The sequence below is a fragment of the Giraffa tippelskirchi genome, chromosome 1, assembly GCF_054371585.1.
Source record: "Giraffa tippelskirchi isolate mGirTip1 chromosome 1, T2T-mGirTip1v1.2.pri, whole genome shotgun sequence".
NCBI classification, from domain to species: Eukaryota; Metazoa; Chordata; class Mammalia; order Artiodactyla; family Giraffidae; genus Giraffa; species Giraffa tippelskirchi.
This window is the reverse complement of record NC_137275.1, coordinates 219,036,497-219,042,522: the sequence shown is the minus strand read 5'-3', so window position 1 is coordinate 219,042,522 and position 6,026 is coordinate 219,036,497. Positions and strand designations below refer to the sequence as shown.

The following is a 6,026-nucleotide window of genomic DNA, read 5'->3' as shown; positions in this document are numbered from 1 at the left end:
GGACTACTTGAGTGTCCTCATGACATGGCACTTGGCATTCCTGAGATTGAATGATCCAAGAAAGGGAACAGTACAAACTGTAACGTCTTTTTGACTTGGCCTTGAATTTCATACACTATCATTTTCAAAATATCTTAGTGATTACACAGATTCGCCCCACTTAATGCAGGAGGAACTACATAAGAGTATAAAAATACCAGGAGACTAGAGTCACCGAAGATCACTTTGGAGCCTAGTTACCACACCTCTCATGCCCTGAGGATTTCAGTCGGTCAGTTCATACTGAGGTCCCAGAAGCACTGTGCTCTCTGGCCTCCCAGCCATTACACAGAGTTTTCTCTATAGAGATCTAGTTTAACCCTTTCTTATCCTTCATTCCATACGTTTGATGTCATTTTTCCTGAGGAACCTTGCCTAAATCGTTTCCCAGACAGTTCCAGGGCCCCTCCTGCAGGCACCTGGTATCCCCCCACATCCCAGAACTTTTCAAAGGATATTGTCATGTTCTCTTTTTGACAGTTCTTCTTGCCAAACTTAAATAGCACCCAGAAACTTCCTCAGTACCAAGAATTGAGGAGATGCTCCATAACTACAGGGGCTTCCCAGGTAGTGCTAGGGGAAAAGAGCCTGCCTGCCAGTGCAGGAAATGTTAGACACTTGGGTTTGGGTTGATCTCTGGGTCAGGAAGATCCTCTGGAGGAGGAAATGACAACACACTCCAATATTCTTTCCTGGAAAACCCCATGGACAGAGGAGCCTGGCAGGCTTCAGTCCATGGAGTCACAAAGAGCTAGACATGACTGAGCTCACAATGAGACATCCATCCATAACTGCAGACCATCTCATAAGTGGAAGCATGGGTGAAAAACAAAGGTGATAAAGTTAGGTTTGTCTTGAAAATGGGTAAGACTTGAGTTGGAGGGAAGAAAAGAAAGGATCTATAGTATGAGGAATGGGGTGAGGATTGCTCTGAGCAAAAGTACAGCATCACTTTCCACCAGAGGAGGTAATGGCCAAGCTCCTAAACTTCATTTTTAAGGTACCTTAAAACCTACCCTTAATCTTTCTCTTCAAACATTTGCTTTGTTTTGGCAATAGGAGTGTGGGGTCTATCAATCCATCTTTAGTAACTAAGGTTAAGAACTTTTCTCTAAAGAGACAGGAATATATAAGAGGGAGGAAGGAGAAGTAGAGAATCAGAGGACTGGGTGATAGCCAAATAGAAAGGAAGAAAGGTTGATAAACACTTGACATATTTCAGCAAAGCGTTGGATTCAAATAGAAAAATGATTACTCAAAGCCCCTCCTTAAGTTAAATGTTTTGACATTCTCCATCCATGATATGCAGAGAGTTCTAATTACAGTTGCACATCTTAAATCTGCTCAAGACAATCATTTGAGCTAGCATTTCTTGGATGTTTGTGTCACCTCGTCTCTCAACACATGTCTGAGCCTTCCCCAGGGGCAAGGACAGGATTCTGCATGGCCTGGTCACCCTCCACTATAACGCAGGTTCCATCAGCTTCCGACTCCAGCTCATTCAGGTACCATGAACTGATAGATACTCTGGCTTCTGCAGTCATCTCTGGAGGGGCCAGACGATGCTAACTGGAAATGTTGGAGAATCAACTTCTTTGGAGAACATTCTGACCAATGAGGTACAGCATAAGTAAAGACTAAACAGACAAGCAGCTTTCCCTTTCTCTTTACTAATCCTGAATTGTTCTGACACACAGTGGTCCTACACACCTCTCCAAAGTCACCTTCCATGAGCTGAAGATAGCTCAGTAATTCATCCTTTTGTGCTTGCTTTGCCTCTGTGGCTGCCTCACTTCCCTTCCCCCACCATCCTTTGGGGTGAAAGTCCCAAGAAAGTACTAGAATGTAAGCATTGCCTCAGTCTCTTGTGTTCAAAGGGGAGAGGCTTTTCAGTGACCCAGCAAGTGTAACTTTAAAGAAAGTCTAAGGAAAGTAGAAGACATTGCAACCATCTGGAAGAAAGGAGAGTGAAGGGGCACATGGAAAAGTAGCAGAGTGGTCCCTGGAAGAGTTACCATCCTTAAAAATGAGAGTTAAAACAGAGGACTTTACAGATTATCCTTTTACACAGGGAACAGCAAAAGAGTGAGGAACGAATGCTGCTTTGCCCACAGGGCCCCTGCCATCAACCATGGTGACAACGCCGTCCAGGCTCCCATCACTAGTAGAACTCAGCTAAGAAATAGGGGTGCTCACCTCGTCTCTGATTTGTTCGTGACTCAGTGTGTGACCTTGGGACATGTCACCTCCTAACCCTGCCTAATGGTTTTCTCATTTAAAAGAAAAACAAACAACCAAAAAAATAGATTCAGATAAATCGCAGTAAGGTTCCTCATAACCTAAATTTTCTTTCCTAATGTGTTTTAAAGCCTCCCAGTGCTCATAATTAACATCTGCGTGGCCAGATTTTAGATGTGTTTCAACTAATAGCACAGAGGCAGTGAGTAATTTCTTGTTCAGAGCCTAGTGGCTTCTCACAGGGTCAAATGCACACAGCACTGCTTTCCATCCTGGTGTGCCATTCAGGAACACCCAAGGAAATAAAAGTATGAAAGGTCCTATGTGAAGACCTAATTTCATTCCCTTTTAAAACTCGACAGGAACATACTTCAGAGGCAGGGCACTGGGAATCTGAGCCAGCAACTGACAAATTTAAACCAGCCCATCCATTCCATCACAGCCAAACACATCCATGGGGTCATTCGGCTTCCTTTTCTCTTTCTTTTTTCCTTTCTCTCTCTCTCACTCTTCCTTCCTTCCTTTCTCTCTCTCTTTCTTGTTCACTCTCTTTCCCTTCTTTCCTTCATTTCTTCTTTCTCCCTCTCTCTTCCCTCCTCCATTCCTTTCTTTCTTCTTTTCTGAAACAGAGAGATTATCAACGTAATAGAAAATAGTGGACATTTAGTATTGCCTCTGAAAAAAAATTGGTCAAATGAATGTGTATTATTGGTTTCCATGATTAATGAACCATTCCATCCCTTGAAATGCGCTCAGATTTCCAGTTCCCTCAAAAACATAATGAGATGCTAACTGCCTCTGGATCCAGGGTAAATAGAGTTCATTTTTTTTCTGGCTTTTCAACCTTTGAGTTGTGAGAACAGCTGAAAGGGCAAAAGGTAGGGAACCCACAGACCTGAGTCCTGGTTCGTGTGGTTTTGTTACTGAGTGAGGGGTCTTGGGCACGCCTTCCACCCCCTGGCTTCCTGTTTCTTCTCAAGGAAATGGGAAACTTCACAACAGTCTTCACATGTGATACCAGGCTTGTTGGCAGAGATGCTCTTCGTGGGACTCTGCAGTCCTCTCCAGGGATGATGAAAGCTGTTTCAGTTATGTTAATATTACTAGCTAAGTAAACACTGGTGGAAGCATCTGATGAGGGAGAAAAGTACTGCTCCGTGTGTTTGGCTTTACAGACATAGTGATGCTAGTTTATTTGAATTTCCCTTTGTTGGGTAGGGGGCTTTCTGGGCGATAGGTGAGGGTGAGCCTGGTTAGTCAGACCCACAATTCTTTCACCTTTCCAGGAAAAACAGAAAAGTAAGAACCACAAAACTTCTCAGGACCCTTCTCTCTTCTTCCAAGAGAGTCAAAGACAATGTAAAGTGCAGACCCAGAGTGTCCTCAAGGGAATATCTGGAGAAGACAGTAGAGACACCATGGAGAGAAGATGAGACCAGAAAAACTTCTTCATAGAAGACATGTAGACCATCCAACTACATTTCATTATAGTATATCGTAAATTGTATGTAGTATCTTATCTGTCAATTGGAACAGAAGAAATTATGATAATTCCTGCAATGTGGTTATCTTTTTTTCCTCCATGAAGCATCTGACTCACAGAAACAAGATTTAAGCTTCAACAGTGGCTGCTTCGCTCTTATTGGAGGACCTCAGACAGGTTACTGCACCTCTCAAGCATTCACTGAGGATCTACAATGTGCAAGACTGCTTCTAGAACATACAATGTGCATAACTGCTGCTAGAGGCTTTGACACTAAGGTTGAATGAGATGCAAACTCTGCACTCAGAAAGGAAATAGAAGAAAGACAAAACCAAAAACGCTGTTGTGAAAGAAGTGGGATAGTAGAGAGAAGCACAAAATACCATGAAAACCTCATAGAGACAACTTAGAAATGGACTCAAGGAGCCTTCCTGGAGGAAGCGCTGGGAAACCTGAAAGCGCACAGATGTTAGCCAAACTTGAAATGGGAAACACAAATGAGTGAGGCATCGGTAGAAGTGAAAAGTTTCAATGTGGTGGAAACACAGAGTCTTGTGGCTTGGGATGAGGAGTTCAATGGGCTAATACTGGAATCCAATATAAAAATGAGACTAAAATAGACTAACACAAATAATCAAGTATATGAACTTACCCTCTAGGCCCACGGAACCAAAGAAAGTTTCGACTTGCAGGAGGGGAAAAGTGCTATGATCCGACTTTCATATTACAAAGAACACTCAGTCTGTTGTATAAAGTGGACTGGGTGGGACCAAACTCCGTATACAGAGGTTGGTTAGGAGGCCGGGAATGATCGTGGCTTAGACTGAGTTGGAAGTGGCTTTTTGAGATTGTAAGAAGGGAGAGTCTATAAAAGACGGAGACTGATTGAATGTGCGACTGCAGAAAGAGAGAAAAAAAAGGTCTCTCTTGGATAACTGGATAAACAGCAGGGGCTTTCCATTGAATCAGTACCAGGAAAAGCTAAGAGGGGAAAACAGGGAGAGATAAGAGGTGATAAGGCCAGTTAGGGGGCTTCCATGGTGGCTCCGTGGTAAAGAATCTGCCTCCAACGCAGGAGACCCAGGTTCAACCCCTGGGTCAGGAAGATCCCTTTGAGGAGGAAATGGCAACCCACTCTAGTATTCTTGCCTGGAGAATACCATGGATAGAGGAGCCTAGAGGAACACAGTTCATGGGGTCTCAAAGAGTTGGACATGACTTAACATTTAAACAACAACAACAAGGCCAGTTATGGATAGGCTGAGTTTGAAGGGCCTGTGGTTTATCCCTGTGGTGATGTCAAGTAAGTAGATGGGTATGTTTCAAACTAATCTTGAAAGGAACACGAAAGGGAAAATAATCAGAAGAAAATATTTAGGGAATCATCAGCTCATAGCTGTTTTCAGATCTCAGCTTTAGTAAAATGAGGAAAATACTATTTACCTGTTTGTTCATGAAACTGAAATGCAGAGTGAAGGAGGTAGTGAATCTAATGTTGGTTGGTGTATATATGGTGCTATACAGCTGCAAGGTGTTTCTTATTAACTGTAGAGCCCTGGGGCATAAAGAATAACTTTATTAGATTCACTTACATCATCTCTTACCAACAGTACTATTTTCATATATGACCCTTGGCTATAAAAAGCTCTTTAGAACTTAGTCTTGGTTTGCAAATAGAATCAGAGGGAAGGAACTGGGTAGGAAGAAAAGGAGGGAGTAAATTGTGTTAGTCGCTCAGTCGTGTCCGACCCTTTGTGACCCTGTGGACTGTAGCCCGCCAGGCTCCTCTGTCCGTGGAATTCTTCAGGCAAAAAAGAATACAGAACCAGAAGGCACATAAGGAAATACAGAGCCGTTAGTACCCCAAGAATTTGCCAAGTACCTTCAAAGGCATTGACTTAACTGTCAAAGAGGTCCTAATGAATGCAAGGGATTTTGCTACCTGATTTGTTGTCCAAAGAGATTCCCTTCTCCCATGCTCACAGAAAGAAAGCTTAAGTCATCTGTGTCAGTTACACATAGTTTGTTGTTTTCCTATTCAATTACATGGTGTGGGACCCTTCTGGGTTTCTCTTGGGGACAACAGCCATTAGCCTCAGCATCACTACCACCCTAGAATGGAGTGAAACTGCTCAATAAACACCTTTCCTCTGCATACTCATAACATTCTGATGAGAAGGAGGGGGTGACTCAGCCACAGACTAAGAGATGAATAAGTATCGCCAGCCCCACTCAATTATGGGGCCAGAGGGAAAGGCAGTGTTTG

At 43.1% G+C, this 6,026-nt stretch overlaps 1 long non-coding RNA gene across 3 annotated transcripts in view; it reads left to right on the top strand.

Moving 5' to 3' along the window:
- The first annotated feature begins 832 nt into the window (after positions 1-832).
- The window catches only part of LOC145540675 (uncharacterized), a 217,778-nt gene continuing 212,584 nt past the window's right edge, over positions 833-6,026 (top strand). Inside the window, exon 1 of one of the 3 annotated variants that reach the window (XR_014078500.1) lies at positions 833-1,006. This is a non-coding gene — a long non-coding RNA (uncharacterized LOC145540675). Of the gene's footprint in view, positions 1,040-6,026 lie in introns of all 3 variants that reach the window. The other 2 variants (XR_014078480.1, XR_014078492.1) reach the window with 2 other exon arrangements.